The 19,082-nt window shown below is 36.8% G+C and overlaps 1 protein-coding gene across 14 annotated transcripts in view; it reads left to right on the top strand.

Moving 5' to 3' along the window:
* LOC114466650 (rap1 GTPase-activating protein 1-like) overlaps positions 1-19,082 on the top strand; it is an 81,164-nt gene that overhangs the window by 16,262 nt on the left and 45,820 nt on the right. Inside the window, exon 1 of one of the 14 annotated variants that reach the window (XM_028452260.1) lies at positions 10,509-10,537. The exons of 11 other annotated variants lie outside the window; for them this stretch is intronic. The gene's annotated coding sequence lies outside the window, so the exon portion shown is untranslated. Of the gene's footprint in view, positions 1-10,508; positions 10,538-17,803; positions 18,020-19,082 lie in introns of those variants that run through there. 2 more of the 14 variants (XM_028452259.1, XM_028452261.1) reach the window with 2 other exon arrangements.

Below are 19,082 nucleotides of genomic sequence, written 5' to 3'. Positions count from 1 at the left end.
CTCTGTTTAAAGCAGTCGTTCTCAACCTTATCAGCCCATGACACCCAAAATAAATTTGTCGGAGACCGGGGACCACTCCTGTACCGGAAGGTGGGGCCCATCCATAAAGTCAGCAAAATGATGGTCCATTGTTAGATAAATCTGTAATAACCACATTTATTTATTTTATTTATTTATAATATAATATCCACTGTTATCCAGGAAGTTTATTATTATTTGTGCCATAATATATAGTGATCTTAGAGAGGTAAATCCTTGCTTATAAATCCTTGAAAAAAAATGGGTTAAACTGACCAAAAATGTTGGAATAGGTGATGAAATGGGGTTTTAAAAACCACAGAAATTGGTTAAAAGTTGCAAATTAGAGTGGCCAAAACAGACAGGAAAAAGTGATAAAAATGGGTTCAAAGTATCAATATTGGCTTAAAAGTGGCAGAAATAGGTGGGTTTGGGGTAATGTGATATAAAAAGTAGGAACAATTATGTTAAACTGGCAAATAATGGGCTTGACAAATCATGAATGTAGTTAAATTGGCAAAAATAATCATGAAATCTGGTGAAAAGAGGTCAAAAGTGACAATAAAGGGTTAACATATGTGATATTAAGTTGAAAAGTGGTGTAAAGGGGTTATAAGGGCCAAAAATGTCTTGAAAGTGGAAAAAATGTGGAGAAACGGTATTAAAATATGATGGAGAAGTGGCAGAAATGTGAGTAATGAAGCAAAAATACATTAAAAGGAGCAAAAATATTGCAAGAAAAAGTGATGAAAATAGGTTAAAATATGACAAGTTTGGTGTAGTTGCAGAAAAAGGGTCAAATTAATCAAAATGGGCTGAAATTGTTCAAAAAAATATTCCTCGTTTCTTGAAGGCATCTCACGACCCCAAAAGCGGTCGAGACCCCAAGGTTGAGAACAATTGGTTTAAAGGACAATAAAAGTGGATACGAGAAGGAAAAGAGGATAAACCCTGAAGGAGGATAGGAAAGAAAAAGAAAGTGACTCCATTGGGTGAAAGTGTCTAAAAATCACATCAAAGAAGAAAAAGTCTGAGCAGTCTTATGTGATCCTCTACGGCTTATTCTTTGGTCCGTCATGGTCTTCTTCAAAGACACATCTTCAAATACGTCTTGATGAGGTGGCGTTTCCCTTTCTACGGTGTTGGCCATTGAAATGAATTATCAATATACTGAAATCTGAAGATTTTTTAACCTTTGGTGCAAGGATAAAGAAACAAAAGCAGCTGTGAATGCATACATTTTAAATCATACCTAAGCCCAAATTATTATCAAAATATTTTTCAAGCTTGGGTTTCTTCACTCGGGAAGACATGTAAACTTTGTAACATGGACTAACACCAGAGCCTGTAATTGGTGATAATCCTGTTTTGCTAAACTCTATGGAGAGAAGACATGAGAGGAAAAGGTTTGTGAAGATAGCGGCTTAACTGAGATATAGTACGAAAGCTTATCTCCTGCTCTCTTTCTGCCCTGTACGGACAAACCTAAGCACTAACACACTTACATGTGCCTCACTGTCCCTGAGGCGTGATGGATTAGCATTGCAAGCTGCCCGTTGCACTGTATATCCTCCTCGGCCATTCTTCAAAATGACTTTTGCCACCTCTCTCGCTTTCTTACCGTGCTTCAGCACATCTGATTATTATGGAAGACTGGATTTCACTTCTGAATCGCCCTAAGGAGCTAGTTTTGCTGACAAGAGAGGACATAGATGACACCTTAAGGAGCTTGACATCTACAAGTGTCCAGTTTAAAAGTGGGCACATATAATTAACACCCATCCTTAACATTTACCTTCTGAGAACTCAAAACAGACTTGACTTCCTACCTCTACATGAATGATCTTAGTTTATATTATTTTTGTTTATATAAGAAGGCACATTTTTCAAACTCATGGCCCTGGAGCCAAATCCGTCCCTTGGGAGCATCCAATTCGGCCTGCAGTAGAAAGTAAAAATGACACAGAAAACATGAATCACTGCGTAAATGAAACTCAATATTTGCAGAGGCTCACAGGTTTTCTCAACGCTTATATTGCATGATGGCAGTCCTTTTTTAATGTTATACAGTTGAAAAACTCAAAATTCTTACAAAATACTTACATTTTCCTCAAATTATGACACATTATTCCCCTTAATTAAACAGAAGTTGGTCACAAAATCTAGAACATTTTAAGTGAAGATCCTGTTGGGACTGATATCTATCACTTATAGCTTGGATATTGTCGGTTTATTACATATTTAGTAATTTATGTATACTGTAAATATAACTCGGGCACAATAATGTTGAAATTACTCGGTTTTCCGCATTAAATCTGTGGCCCGTTTGGGATCAAGCTTCTCTGTAATTGGCCCCTGAACTAAAATAAATTTTATCATCACTGATATAATTGACAACAATGATTGACAGTGGAAACTAATCAAATGTCATTGCTCAACTAAAGTGAGCAGAACATGTTGGTCACATGTCGGATTATCAAATATAAGATCTGAAAACCTTTGTTTAAAACAGGTGTGTGCTGGTATGCTAGTACCTAAAGAGTAAACCCAGAGGTATTGGTTGATGTAAGCGAGGCTAGAAATTCAAAAAATGCCTTGATTATGGGCGGGGCTCTTGGAGTAGTTAAGACACGTTCAGTCTATACTATAAAATCTCCAAAGAGCAATTTATGCTATGCTAACTACCTACTTAATACTCAGCGGGTAAAACAGTATACTTATAAAGATGCCATTGACATGAAATGTTCACCAAATCGGTGGGTTAGCCTCCTCCCTCTCAAAAGACCACCACACCATCAGTGAAGTTGTGAGGTGGGGACATCATGGTGCCATGGTCTGTTTTACTTCTACAGCAATATTCTTGATAAGAATCTGCTGCCATCCACCAAGATGATGAAGATGAAGCGAGGGTGGACATTTCAGCAAGACAATGATCCCAAAAACACAGACTGGGAAACTCTCAATTGGTTTCAGAGAAATGGCCCACCCAATCACCTGACTTGAAAGCAATTAAAAATCTATGGAATCAACTAAAGATCATAGTTCATAGAAGAGGACCATGGAACCATTAAGATTTAAAGACTGTATGGAAGAATGGATAAAATCCCACCTGAGCAATGCATGCGACTAGTTTCTCTACAGGAGGCATCTTGAAGCTGCCATTACCAACAAAAGCTTTTGTAAGTATTAAATACATTCCTGTGCTTTCTAATCACTGGTTGACTTCATCTGATGTCTTTGCTTTCTATGTTTTTTTGGTTTTTTTGCACCTCCTTTTTATTCATGTGTTCAATACTTTTTTTCCTGTATCATTTCACATTTTTACACATAACTTAACATATGGACATCTATGGTTGAATTTCTTTGCATATGTGGATTACATGGGTTGTTACCAACATCTGGTGAAAAATCCATGTCAATGGCACTTTTGGAAATATATTTACTGAGAAAAATTGCGACTTGTTCAATACTCATTTTACCCGCCGTATTTCTTTATTCACAATTCTCTCAATCCAACCTACTCGCCACAAATTGTAAAGTCAACAGGTGCTAGTTTTTATGGGATGGGGGCGGGGCCAACAGTGATGGTTCATGATCTAAGAAGCCACTAAAACATCACAAACCATCATTCTTTGCCAATAGCAAAATTGTATTGTAATAGCTGAGCTACAACCTATAGAGGGCAGTCACTCTTACATTTTTACAACAAAATATGCCAAATTGAAATAGCGCGCCGAGATGGACAAGAATCAGTCAATCAACACTACTTATTACCAAAAAGTAGAACCCGACCAATTAATCAGGCCGATTTTAGCTAATAAACATCGGTCAATAGCCTGGCCGATTAATCAGTCGGGCTTTAATGTGTAACTGATGTATTGAATGAATCAGCAGTAATGATTGTAATATGAAACCACTAAGTGCACTAGTTAATTGTTTACAGTTACAATTTGCCTTTTTTGATGTATCCATGTTTATTTTGTATTCTGGAAATACTTTTCTTTTATCAGCGGCTTTACAGTAAATGGTAAATGGACTTGATTTAAATAGCACTTTATCACCACACTGAAGCAGTCTCAAAGCGCTTTACATATCAGCTCATTCACCCAATCACTCTCACATTCACACACCAGTGGGACAGGACTGCTATGCAAGGCGCTAGTCGACCACTGGGAGCAACTTAGGGTTCAGTGTCTTGCCCAAGGACACTTCGACACATAGTCAGGTACTGAGATCGAACCCCCAACCTCTCGATCAGAAGACGACCCTCTACCACCTGAGCCACGGTCGCCCTATAGTCGCCCTACAGTCTTTATATTGACTGTGTTTAACATTGTTCTGCTTCTTTGTCTTGAATTATTTTGGCATGATAAAAATGTGTGTTCATGTACTTTATATATCCTGTGTACATGTATGTTTTTATTTCATATACTGCCATCGGCAGATACATCGGATATCAGTAGACCTAAAAACTCCATATCGGATCAGGCTGGTTGCATTATTTTACAATGCTGTGCTCTTTAAGTTCTGTTTTTATTTCTCCTCTAACACAGACCACTTACTGTACATACTGCCACTTTGCACAATCTTTAGTTTGTGTTTGCTGATTTCCCATGAGACGTCATCTTGCATTGTGTCCTCTACCCGTCTTCTTTGCACATGCGTTTGGCGACAACCTCTGCGGCTCAGGCTTGGTGTCATGTTGCCTTGTGCACGCTCATCTGTGTGTGTCAGGCTGAGTTGAGTAGAAGAGCAGACAAAGTGGTAGAGCAAACTGTCAAGTCTGATCAGACTAAATGGCTTCTCTGTGAATCTCCTGCTGTCTGACCAAATATAGCATCCAAGTGACAAGATCGCCCTTGGTTCTTACCGACTCAATATTCCAAACCCCAACCTGTCAGCCACCATCCACTACCAGCACATGATGTCCCCTAGAAAATATGAGGCTAGTATGAAAGGAAGCAGTTTGAGGTTTAGTGGAAGGTTTTCATCACAGATCAAGTTCCACTAAAGTAGTTTGATTTTGACTTGTTTTCCTGAAGTTACTTCGGGTTGGGCTGCTGGATCTTCCTGTTTTTCCTGTTTTAAAGACTCAACCGCTTTGGTTGGTAAAGTAGGTTGTCCTCTGACCTCAGGGTTGGTGGTTTAATCCCTGATTTATAATGCTCATATGACAAACAGCTATTTGGGAGTACTCTGTTACAGTAGATTATGACAGATCAAGTTTATTTGTTTCTATAACGAAGGAGAAACTGTCAAGATAATCGCTGATTTGCTGCTGTTTAACCGTTTCAGTCACTTGGTCTTTGGTTTTGAACCACAATAGAACCAGAGGTGAAAAAAATGGATCACAAACACTCACGTTACTGTAATTGGGTTGCTTTCATTGGTACGTGTACTTTTTTTGTGTATATTTCTAAATCAATAATTTTACTTGTATTAAGTACCTTTTAAAAGAAGTAAAGTTACTCATTACATTTCTACACCCAACCATAACTGAGTACATTTTTTTTTGATAGTTTTTCTATTGTTGTTAGAACATAATTGATATTCTTAACTGTGACATTTCTGATCAATTCTTGGGTTTAGATTGTGATTTCTACCTATTATGTTGTTACCCACAAGGCAAATTTGGCATTGCACTGTTTTAGAGTTAATAAATGTAGCTATACTCTGAGCCTAGGTGTTATTTTATTTAAAATGACAAACGTTTTTTATTTCATACAGATGGCCCTGTGTGAAATGAAAATTAAGTTCCAATTGTGCAAGATTTTTGTCTCTTCCTTTTTAAGTTTTAAGATGTTTACTGTATGCAAGCGAACCGTGGCAAGTAACTACTGTACATCCACTTTTACTTTGAGTACTATTTAATTGAGCTACTTTTTACTGTTTTATGTATTACTTGTACTTGTACTTGAGTGCAATTTCAATCAAGTGCAGTTCTACTTGAGTAGGATATATCAGTACGCTTTACACCTCTGAGTTGAACTGTGTCTTAAGATTTAAAAATTGTATTTCTTATTTATTTTGCTGCTCTGTATGTGTGACTTTGCTTTTGAGAATAAAAGAGGTTATAACACACTTGGAGCTGTAGGTTTTACTGCTAATGAAGTGGCCCCTGACCCCAATGCTTTTGCTGCTTACACCGGTTATGCTGTGATATCAAATGTTAGTGTTTGATTTAAGCTGCTGATGTCATCAAACACCTCGTGACTTGAAAGTGGTGATGAAATGAATTGCAACTTAATCAACATTGATGTGGATTTGGCTCCTTAATATAAAACATTTGAAGAGCACATGTTGTGGTAAAACGGGCTGTACGATGAAGCCCCGTTATCATTTACTTCACACGTGTCAAACTCAAGGTCCGGGGGCAAAATCAAGTACTTTAAAACATCCAAATCGGTTCGCAGGGGAAAGTAAAAATGGCTGAGAAAACAGTGAAAATGACCAAATAATTTAGTTGTGGATTTAGCAGGAGGGTTGCAAAGGGGCGTAAAATATCCACAGGAACTTAAGTTCTGGAATTATGGCAATATTCAAAAAAAAGTGTTCATGGGAATGAAATTAGAAATTAAGCAGAAACTGTGAGTCATTTTAAATCACTGTATCATATCCAAACATAAATACTGTCATCCATGCCAAATAATACACGTTAACAAAGCAACTTAACACGGATGTATTTGGAAGTAGAACTTTACAATTACTTAAGTAGAGTTTCATTGAATTTGTCCTAAATTCAATGAAACTACAATATTTGCAGGAATTCACAATTTTCCTATGCATTTCTTATCTGAAATTGTTGAAAGAAACCTAATTTTTCCAAAATCTTGCTCAATCCTCAATTTATTTGATAAGATTCCCCTAAATGAAATAAATATAGTCACTACCTGTCACCTATTGCTTGGATATTGTTGGTGCCTTATATCATATTACATACTTTTATGTCATTTATACATTTTTCATATCAAACTTATCCACATTTGGCCCCTGAACTAAAATGAGTTCAACTCCCCTGATTTACTGTGACTGGTATTTACTCAAATTGTGCGTGAATGTGTATGTAGATTAGAAACAGGTTAAACAGAATGTGATACCCAGACTCAGCCTTTGTGCTTCCTTGTTTTTCACAATAAGAGGGAAAACACCAACTGAAGTTTTACAATAGGACATCCAACAGAAGCTGTACATGACCAATAAATAGGTTGGCATTTTCAAATACACTGACATTTCTTCTAAAACAGCTACAGATAAAAAATCTAGTGTGACCTTTACTCTTAGAAAAGTCACTTCTCAACGGCTGTGATTTCCCTAAGGAGTTTGTTTCAAAGGATCTCTGCACGGTGACTATGTGAGGGATGAACAAGCTGGAAATCAGGACACATGGACCAGGAGAACATGCTTTATTCAAACACACCTGCTATGCTCTTTCACTGCTCATGAATACAGCCAGCTGTGTGTGCGTGCGTGCGTGTGTGTCTGTGCGTTGGAGATTCAGGCTCAGGAGGATCAATTATTCTCCTCCTCCCTCAGACCGTGCTGATATTTTATTAATAATCATCCCTTGCATGCAGCATTTGATTGTAGGGCTTTAAAGTTATCTTTCTACATCTCAGATGGCTACAGCAATGCAGAATGTTATCGTCTAAATGCAGAAAAGAAACCAAAGCAAGAATCAATACCAGATTCGTTGCTATTTCATGGTTACGCTTGGGGTATGCAAACATATTCCCCTTTTGGGAATTGATGAGTCAGACAGGCTCGTTTTAATATTGAGCTGAACGAACCTAAAGCACCCTGGTCTGCTGGTTTCTCTCGCTGATAACTGTGGATGCTAGATTTGAGTAGTTTTGTCAGTTTCCTCACTTAAACTGCCTGACAAACATAGATTATCAAAATGTACAAACATGTAATCTTTTAATAGGTTGTTTTTGATTAGAGTTCAATATTTGCTCTGGACAAGACGACTAACGCAGTTTCCAAGTCAAACCAGGGAAAGTTGTACATACAGCTGCACTGGCATGTGTAATATTGTCTCAATACTTAAAGCACACACAGTGGCAGGCTTTTTTTTATTGTTTGATTTTCTAGAGTCGGCTTTTTGTGTCACGCGTTTTCATTGTTTCTGTCTGTTTATTGGAGTTTTTGACTTTATCTTTCACTTGTTTTGTTGATCTTGGTCTTTGGTAGTTTTACAAAAACTATAATGTTGGATAATTCCACCAAAAGAGTAGAAATGGGTAAACAGTCAAACCAGTAATTCTGGGGCTGTTTGCACAACTTTAGATGAACTACATTTTTATCATATTGTAGTTGCTAGGGGTGGGGCGATACAATGAGTTCATGATACGATACGATTGATGATAATAGACTCGCAATTATCATACAATGCAATGTATTTGGAAAGGAAAAAAGACAGAAAAAGTGCTTTTAGAAAAATAACCATGCTTTTGTTTTACGTTAATTCTGGACGTACTTGCATACTGTAGGGAGTCCCGATCCAACTTTTTCACTTGTGATATGATACCAATATTGCAGCCTTGGCTGGTATCTATATAAATCCAATACAATATCAGCACGAATCATACAGTACATATTTGTATTACTTTTTTTGTAGTGTGGAATGTTATAAAAGACTTGATGAAATATTACTCAAACAAAGAACAATCGACAACAAAAATAGGGATGAGAAAAACAGACCCATTTACTATTAACCAATGGTTTACATACATTTTATTATTAAACATAAGAATATTGTACAATATAATGAAATTAATTAAACATAGAATATATGTGTGTATGTAATCCAATAATAACAAAACAACCACGATAATCAACTTAAAACAAATACGTTATTGCTCACACTGACATTACACTGTCATTAAGTGTTGTTTGCAAAATGATGACACCTTTGGAGCTATGTTGGCATTTTTTGGGTTGGGTGGAGGGATCGAGTGGGGTTAGGTAGGGTTATGGTAACAAAGTGCTAGGGTAACAAGCAACACCTAATGACAGCCTTCATGACACCTTATTAATGCTAATGTCAGCCTTATGTAATAAAACTTCAAAATAAGAACCAAGTTATTTAATCACAAAGAATACAAAATGAATAAATAAAACCAATAAAAAAGAATTGAAAAACGTTTTTGTGCTTCTATTGGCAATTTTAGATGCGTCATCATCATTAGGTCGTTATGTGATTATCTTTTTTTTTTGCTGATATAAGACCTTTTTCAACATCAAAATCAGTTTATCGATATTGCATCAGGACACCCCTTTGTTTTTAAACTCGAGGAATTTAAAAATAAAAACAAATCATAACAATCTGGTTTGTATAGTAGATCGTATGTTTTTTTTCATCTGACGTTTCAATATCACGATACGGAGACGGCGCACAGAGCTGTTTCCTTCTTTTCATGTACTTTTGCTCAGGTTCATTTTCCACAACAACACTCTTCTTCTTCACTTCAAGACTTTTTAAAACCTTTTCATTGTTTTCATTGTGTCCCTTAAAGCACATATTTTACAACACAATCCTTAACTCACATTCACACACTAATGGGACTGAGCTGCCATGCAAGGCGCTAGTCGACCACTGGGAGCACCTTAGGTTTCAGTGTCTTGCCCAAGCACTCTCCGACATATAGACAGGTATCGACTGGGATCCAACCCCCAACCTCTCGATCAGAAGATGACCCCTCTACCACCTGGACCACGGTCTACTTGAATAACATCAAGTAGAGACGTATGATCTGATGCTGCCACAGGCCCTCCAGGTCAGCTGTGCAGGGGTGCAGAAGAATGACCAGAATCTGATTGTGTTGTCATTTATCACTGAGGGGTTTCTTTTATCTCTGGCTGTTGAAGAAAGATTGAGAATAAGAAACCAGATCTGATGCTGCTTTGTGATGAGTTTAAAGAAGGAGACCAGCCTCTAAGATCTGATGCACTGTGCCATTAGTGTTGTTTATGAGGCGACAGGGAAAAATTCAATCTCAGAACGCCACAGCAGAGGAGACCAAAGAGGACATCGGAAGATTAAAAACTTTCTATGTGACAAGCACGATTTGAGCTAAATATCAACCACAAGGAAAATATTCACACTGTTTGAATTGATAAAAGTTAGATTAAACCTGCAACCCTAACTGGCTAAAGATATTTCATTTTTTTTTTTTTTTTTTTTTAAAGTCAAACGTAAATCAACTCAGCACAACAATAGGACTAAAGTTTTTTAACAGTATCATTTCATTCCTCATTTGGGTGTTGGTTCCCTCTAGAAATCATCTCATCACAAGTTCAAATGTTGCTTATAAATCAAAGCAGTGATGGTGGGAGTTGCAGAATGATCTGCAGTAAATGTTCTGTTTTGCCTTGCAAACAAACTGGGCTTGGTTGAATTTGTTTAAGTCTGACCTGTTACTGAAAAAGGGAACCTGTGCAAGGATAAATGGTTTAGAATATGGTTTACGAATCTGCAAGCAGTGGATATATGATCACAGTGTAACCTCATAGATAAAAGGTAGGTTTAGCTCTTAATCTTCATTTTGTATTTAACACAAAACTAGGTTTTTTGTTTGCCTTTTCAAAAATGTGGTCAATCGTTTTTAAGGTAATTTAACCGGGTTTTATTTGTTTGTTGGTTCGTCTGTTCGCAGAAAAAGCTAGATTTTTTACCAAAGATAGATTCCATTTAATTTTGCAAGGGATTCGGATCAATACGCTGAATCTGTAACAGTTTGAATAATCAAGAAAATCCCAATCTATCATCATTGACCTTATTTCAAAAAACATCTGTTTTTAATTTATCGATATTGACTCCGTTATGTTGGGTTTGTTCATCAATTACCCCATCGAGTTTCATCTGGATCTGATCCAGATTGTACATTTAATGACATTGTGATTCTTAGATTCTTAAAAAAAATGGCCATTCATTTGGACTATATTGTTATTAAAGAGGATAGAAATTTCTTCCAAACCTTTAAAGTGTGAACGATCATGATACTATGATCAGGATCACTGATCCAGATACAGTAACTGCCAATATCTGGCAAAGAGAGTAGTTTGACGCTTCCCGGAGGTTTGCGCACACTGAGGGCTCTAGTTATAGGTATAGGAAATAAACATTTGTTGCACTATGTAGCATTTGCACTGCTGTACCTTTGCACTGTACGTAGATATTTATGTGCTTTTAATTTATTAAGATTTTATTTGTGTTTTTTTTATGTGTCGTAACACTATTCCAAGCTGCTACAATTTAGTTTTCTGTCTTGTCTTGTACAATGACAATAAAAAACTATCTAATAAGACAGTATGGAACAATAGCAAACTTTGTATTTTTATTAAACATTTAATAAAACATTAACTCAGATTATCTGACACTTAAGCACTAGATTAGTTTTACCTAGGGACCACATGTAATAAATAAATGACCCCCAATGTCTGCTTTTTATGTGGTGCATTCGCAAGGGATAACTGAACCCTGAAACGGTGCGTGAGATGATGTTAAAACAACTTTGCAGGCTTTTGACCACAGCTCGGTGCTGTGTTACTGCTAGCGCTAGCTAGGCTACAGAAAATGATTCTTACCACACAGTGCAAAGCAGGACATGATCCACCATTTGCTTCTGATATTGCTCCTTCTCTTTTTGTTGCCGTACGTTACCGGCCGATAAGGTTTTGCTGGCCCGGGACCCAAAAGGTTTTCTAAACACTCCAATGCAGCCTCCATTCTTCGCCAAAAGTAAATAAACATGCGTCTCGGTATCAGGGTCTGAGTTTACCTCGTACTGAGATCGATTATGAGCATATATGCACATGCGCACTACCGGAAAATTAATTGTTGCTAAAAAAATAACAATAATTCAGTTTTGTTTGTTTTCAAAGTGAACGGACACGTGTTTTATTGGATTAGGGTTAAGGTTAGGGTTGCATGTGCGCGCATGCGCAAATGTACTCATAATCGATCTCAGTACAAGGTAAACTCAGACCGTGACAAAGTAAACAAAACAACGCGTAATCAGATCCCGCCCATTTCTGTCCAAATCACAGAGATGCCTATTCGCATTGGATTAGTATGATCACAGGACCTCGGAGTTCAGCAAAATATAGTAGGTAACTTGTGACTGACATGGCCGATTCGCACGGGATTAAGATCAGACATTTTACGCAATTATTACAAATCGCATGTGGACCCTAGGTAAAACTAATCCCGTGCGAATAGGGCTTTAATGATCAAATCCTGGAATGAAAAATAAATAGGACGCACTGTGTTTCATCCTTCCATCCGTCCGTCTGCATTGTCAGGAAATCTTATACCACTGTAATGAATTGCCAAGGCTGTGACTGACTGGCTCCCATTATCTTTTAGCTTTATATAATCCATCACTGACCTCTCTGTAATTGAGCGGCTCAACTGATAACCTTATTATTATATACTTAATATGTAAAATTTCACACCGATTAGTCAGTTTTGAATTGCTATAGACAATTATATATGACTCGAGGACAGATATTGGATCAAAATATGAGTAGAGTTCACTTAAGCTATCAAACCTGTTTACTTGATTTTCCACTGGTTCATCCTGTTCAGGGTTTCAGGGAGTTGCAGCACATCAAACAAGCTCAGGTTAAACATGCAAATCTCTTCAGTTTGTTTACCTAATTTGAAAAACTTAAAGCTGCTGGAGACACAACATTTTCATCAGATAAAGACATAGTGTAAGCCTCATAGCGCAAGAATCAAAGATCATTTACTGGAAAAGAAAATATGTGAAAGGTTAAAATTGCAGCTCGAAGTTTTTTCATCTCCACCGTAAAAACACTCTCTTAATGACATTATCAGCAACGTTTCACGCATTGCATTGTGGGATGAAGTGAATTTTCCATGATTTCTTGTGTTTCTCCACCAGACAAGGCCAGACAGTATTTCCATTTGTAAACACAATTCTATGCATCCGTCGACTCCACATCCCACAATGCAATGCGTGATACTTTTCTAGAAATGTCAATAAACAATGTTTACAGTGGAAATTAAAACAAACATTTGTGTTGCAATTTCAACCTTTTACATCTTCTTTTATGAGCAAATGATCTTTGATTTGTTGACCCATGACATATGTGTCAAACTCAAGGCCCGGGGGCCAAATCCAGCCCTTTAGAGCATCCAATTTGACCTGCAGCAGAAAATCAGAGAAACCATGAATCAATGTGTAAATTACCAACTAATTCAGTTGTAAATAACTCCAAAATAATACACAAATTCAATGAAACTCCACAATGTTTGCAGGGCTGACATTTTCCCCATGCTTATATGACATAATGGCAGTCATTTTTCATCTGAAATTGTTAAAAGAACTCAAGTTTTCCACAAAATTTTCCCAAATTACATAAAAATTGGCCACAAAATCTAAAACATTCAAAGTAAAGTTCCTGCAGGGACTGATATCTGTAACTTATTGCCTTGACATTATCGATGCTGTACATATTTTATCATTTATTTATTTGTGGATGTGCAAACTCGAGCACAATAAACATTAAATTACTCATTTTCCTACCTAAAATCCATGGCCCACTTAAGATGAACTGCAGTGTTTGGTCCCTGAACTAAAATGAGTTCGACACCCCTGATCTATGAGGCCTACACTATGGATTTATCTGACAAAAGAAAAATCATTTCCAGGCTCTTTAACTGCAGATTGTTCTGTGTCATTGCTTAAAAAAGTTGAAATATAAAAAATAGCATTTAGTAAAATAACACTCGGAGGATTTTTTATTTGGAAAATGTAATATGTATTTAACTGAATGCAGTTATGGAAACGTGAGGAAAACCCTCCTAAAAAACAATGATTATGTTCTTCATGTATTCTGATCCCAGTAATCTTTTTATATCACATGTTCCTCCTCCATTCTTAGTTTACAGTCACGAAATGAGGACAGCAAACTACAAAGATGCATTCAAGTACAGTCATTAGATACCTTGTGAGACGGGTTCAGTATTAATGTTTCCTCTTGTGGCTCTCAGCACAGTTTGCTTCTCCACACCTCCCCACCCACCATCCCAGTCCCCCCCCCCCGAGGTCGACAACCACTAATTAAATCTCATCCTGTGGGAGACGCACACACTGGTTATGCATAAATAACTATTCATTCATATTTCAGAAAGGCAGCGTGTCAACCTGCCTGGGAGACCTGTGACGTGTATGTGTCTCTGACTGGTGACCTTAAACCTGCAGCTCTGAGAGGTCATCATCTGGTTTCCTCTCCTGCACATATTACACTGATTATTACCCACAGCAGTAGGGGCTGCTTGCATTTCATATGTACGCATAGTGAGTTCCAGGGATCGTTTTTTTTTTTTTTCCAGCCCACAGGGTTGAATTTTACAGCTCACCCCAATCCTTCTTATTCCACTTAAAGATTCAGCGTTAAATCTCAAAGAAGAATCAGATAATGGGTTCTCAAACTATGCAGGAACTCCTTACAAATGACAACTATATTTTTTTTTTCAAAGACCTCATAATCCTCACTTCAATTAAACACAGTTTATTGCTAATCTAGCCCTAAATATCATAAATGATCTATAATTACAACATCTCCCTTTAAATATTTAATATCTTTGTAGTAGAAATAAACTTAAAGAGTACCTGTACTAATCTAGTATATAACATAACATGTGTTTAATGCATTACAAAGAAAGAAAATATAAAAGTGTCTGTTTGTACCCCCGGTGCTATTGGTACCGTTACCAAAGTACACGTACGTAGCGTCTTAGGTTTAGGGTTAGGTTATAACCCTATATCGCAACAATTTTTAGTGTTAGGTTTACGGTTAGGTTTAGTCTTAGTCATGTGACCTAAACTGGCCCAAGAGGGGCGCTGCGTACAGATAGAATGTTGGTTTATCGATACGGCAACTGTACGGTTAGCCACTGCCAAGAAAATATCAGAATCAGATTCAAAAATACTTTAATAATCCCAGGGGGAAATTATAATTTTCGTTACAGCTCCAGATATACAACAATACACAAGCCACATCTATTAAAAACAACATAAATATAACTATACTGTACATATATAAAATGACAAGTGTACAATTTAATTATGTGCAGAAAGTGCAAAAAGAGCAAAATTAATATTTTTTTTTTAATGAAGTACTTTTTTTTGCACAATTTCAAAGCATCATGTTCAATATCATATACTGTACATGGAAGTTATGTTTTATTGGTGCATCGTTGGTTCCATATGTATACATTACTAATAATACAACATGAGAAAAATTGTTTAAAAAAAGAGTATTTCTATGGACGTCCTGTAAGCTTGGGCTCTAAAAAATGAAATAAAAAGAAGAATTCTCCATACTAATCGGATTCTAAGTGGGACATTTAGTTGGCATTTGCTCATATACTGGATAATATGATTTTATGTATAATGTGCCAAAGATCAAGCCACTTTACTCAATGTTTTCACTTTAAAACCCAAACTTCCTGGCTCTGACCTATTTATTAAAACCTCGTTCAGCTCTTTTACTAATGGGTTTAGCAATGAAATGGAGATTATTTCCCACGCAGCAGATGGGCATTCAGTAAAACACTGTTAATCTGAGCATTTTTAAAGTTTTCTGTTTGGTTTTTTTTTTTTTGCTGTTTTCACCAGGAAGTACAGGCTTTTACTGGATGCACAGCTCTGATAATGTGCTGTATCTGTTTGAGCCTGCAGCAGGAACACATACTACATAGACAGTCACACACTGCTTTGCTGTGCTGCTGCTTACTTTTAGAATCTGTCAGAAGTGTAGAATTCTGAGGTGGTAAAATCGGGGTATTACTTTAGTAGGGATTTGAAGAGGGGGAAAGTCTATCCCAGGGGCTCTGCTGGGAACTGTGGCTGGCAGCTTAGTGGAGGAAACACACATGTCCAGTGATTGAATGAGACTCATTACAGTAATTAAAAACCTTTCCACACATTCTCTCTGCTCACACACACAATGAGCATTAGCAAAGGCTACAATGGCTGCTCGCCTCTGGGAGCTTAATAATAAAGATAATCACCTTGTTCTTGTTGTCTTATAATGAACGTGGACGTGATTGTGTGGGGCTCTTTTTTTTGTTGATAATGCGTTTGCATGGCTGATGTTCATGGGTTTTAAGGGTAATTTGAAAGTGTGGCTCAGGACAAACCATAATTGTGACCATGCCTAATCATCTAAATATATAGATGCATAAATACTTTGTTTTGTTTTTTTTTCCTTTCTCTCTTTTGGTGCAATAATATACATTAATACTATTAATACTTGTGCAATAGGGCTATGTGCAATAATATTAACACTAACTATAAACACATATATTAATGCGAACAATGTGGAATAAGGCTATGTGCAATAATATTAGCACTTTAACTATAAACACATATATTAATGCTAACCATGTGCAATATGGCTATGTGCAATAATTTTAGCATTTTAACTATAAACACATCTATTAATATTAACAATGTGCAATATGGCTATGTGCATATTGTGTATTTATTTATTTTTGACCAGCTGTCCGCGACCCACTTTTGGGTCGCAACCCACCAGTTGAGAATCGCTGTTTTATTGTATTGTCCATGCTGTCATATTTTGGAGATGTTTGTTTGGTTTTCTTCCTTCTGTTTTTTAAAAATGTAATTTACTACCTTGGGGCTTATGGGGTGTCAGTTGTGAAGTTGCGCATGCTAAAATAAACAGCAAGTTTCTGCAACATTTAGCAAAAGACCACATTTAAAAACGTTTTTACTTTTGACTAGATTTACAGCAATATTTTTTTTCTTTCTCATAGAAAAATAATGTCAATGTTAAATCTAAATGTTTAACATTAAATCTAAATGTTTAACATTATATCTAAATCTAAATGTTACATCTAAATCTAAATGTAAATGCTAGATATAAATATAAATGCTAAATCTTAAATATAAATGTCAAATATTAAATGTAAATGTGAAATCTAAATATAAATGCTAAATGTTAAATCTAAATGTTAATCTAAATTGAAATGGTAAATTGAAATCTAATTGTTAAATTTAAATGTTAAATCAAAATATAAATGTTAAATGTAAATGTTAAATCTAAATGTTAAATACTAAATCTATATGCTAATTGTTAAATCTAAATGTTATTCTAAATTTGAATGTTAAATCTAAATCGAAATGTTCAATTGAAATGTCACGGGTGAAACTAAATATTTAGCTACATGCCATTGATATTATATTTTTACAAGAAGAAAAAAAATCACTAATTTAACAAGTATTGCTGTAAACCTAGTCAAAAGTAACTTAAAAAAAATTCTCATGCGTTTTTTAAATGTGGTTTGATGCTAAACGTTGCAGTTTATTTTAGCACGGGCAACCCCATAGCGGCTATACAATCTGGCACATTTACATGTTCATGTCCCTGAATGATGGTTTTCATAGCAACAGTCCTTTTAACCCTCATGATCCTTTGGTTTCTTCACTAAACCAGTTAAAAGAGGGGGAGGGTCGTATCCGTGCACTGATGGGGGTGTGGGGTCGTGCGTTTTTTTTCTTTTCGGGTACGTGTGTGATGCATGGTGTGTGTGAAAGAGAGAGAGAGGGGGTGAGGGTGGGGATGGAGGAAGTGACAACTAGTGGGAGGAGAGAGGGAGTAGTGGGAGGAGAGAGAGAGTAGTGGGAGGAGAGAGGGAGTAGTGGGAGGAGAGAGAGAGTAGTGGGAGGAGAGAGAGGGAGTAGTGCGAGGAGAGAGGGAGTAGTGGGAGGAGAGAGGGGCGGGTCACTAACACAGAGGATGCTCAGCTCAATGGGAGGCTGAGCGCACGACGCATCAGGACAACAGGAGCAGGTGAACACCGGGAGGGAGAGTGAGCTGACTTACACCGGAGATCAAACTATTCACGCAGCCGGCAGGAGAGGCTTAATCCCGGGGACAAACAGCGACCTTTCAGCCCCAGTCCCCTGTCTGCTGTCCCGGGCTTTCAGTGTGCGTACAGCCGGTAAGTTTAGTGCTGTGGGACATCAGCTCCCATAGACAGACTGTGGATGTGATTTATTTATTCATCTCTCTCTCTTTTTTTATTTATCTTGTTCTCGACTGAATTGTGCGGTGCATTGCTAACCAGCTGGAGTGTGTTATGTAATTTGTTGTGGCGTTTGTTTGGATGAAGCTTTGTGGCTTTACACACATGCTGTATGGGACGCGGCAGCTGCGTGTGCGCGTATGCTGCAACACATGTTAGGTATTCAAAATGAGTTTATAATGGGCATTTATTATATTGTAACAGTTTCAGCGCTTATGGATTGCCTTGATAGCTCCATCAGAGCTGGAACAGATTATGATGGTATATTAAATTGCCTGTGTATGTCCAGCTTAGTATAGATAAACAACCCACTGTCCTGCATGAACTTTACATAAATGTCCATCATGTGTCATTGCTCACATGTCGATGCATTGTGACAGTGGGGTCCATTACAGAGACATCTATAGGGATGGGACGATATACAAAGTTCACAGACAAGGCGATATATACGATACTGGGCTCACAATATATGAGACGAAATGATTTTTTAGAAAAGGGGGAAAAAAAAAACTGCAATTGGAAAAAATATTCATGCTTTTATTTGACTATAACTCTGGACATACTTACATATAACCTTTTCAACTCGAGTGAATAGGGATGTAACGATTCACTCAACTCCCGATACAATTCGATTCACGATACTGGGTTCACAATACGATTCTCTCACGATTTATTTTACAAAATGGGACTGTAGACAAATTTTTTTTTGGGAAAAAAACTAGAAAATACGGTACTATTTTCCTTTTATTTTTCATTGTCAAAAGAATTCCTTGATAAACTATTCAAAACAATGCAATTTAACTAAAAATAAATCTTGAATGAAAAAAATAAAGGAATAATACAAATCAAAATGAAGCCTATTAGTTTAAATTCTGGTTCTATAATAAACAATGCAAAACTGCATAATAGTTCTTTTTCTTTTTAAAAGTGCAACTGAAAATGTATTTTGTTCCTTAACAATTGGACTTTTAAAAAAAAA

This window comes from Gouania willdenowi, chromosome 7, assembly GCF_900634775.1.
Source record: "Gouania willdenowi chromosome 7, fGouWil2.1, whole genome shotgun sequence".
Lineage (NCBI taxonomy): Eukaryota > Metazoa > Chordata > Actinopteri > Blenniiformes > Gobiesocidae > Gouania > Gouania willdenowi.
The sequence above is the reverse complement of the archived record's forward strand: the minus strand, read 5'-3'. Positions and strand labels throughout refer to the sequence as shown.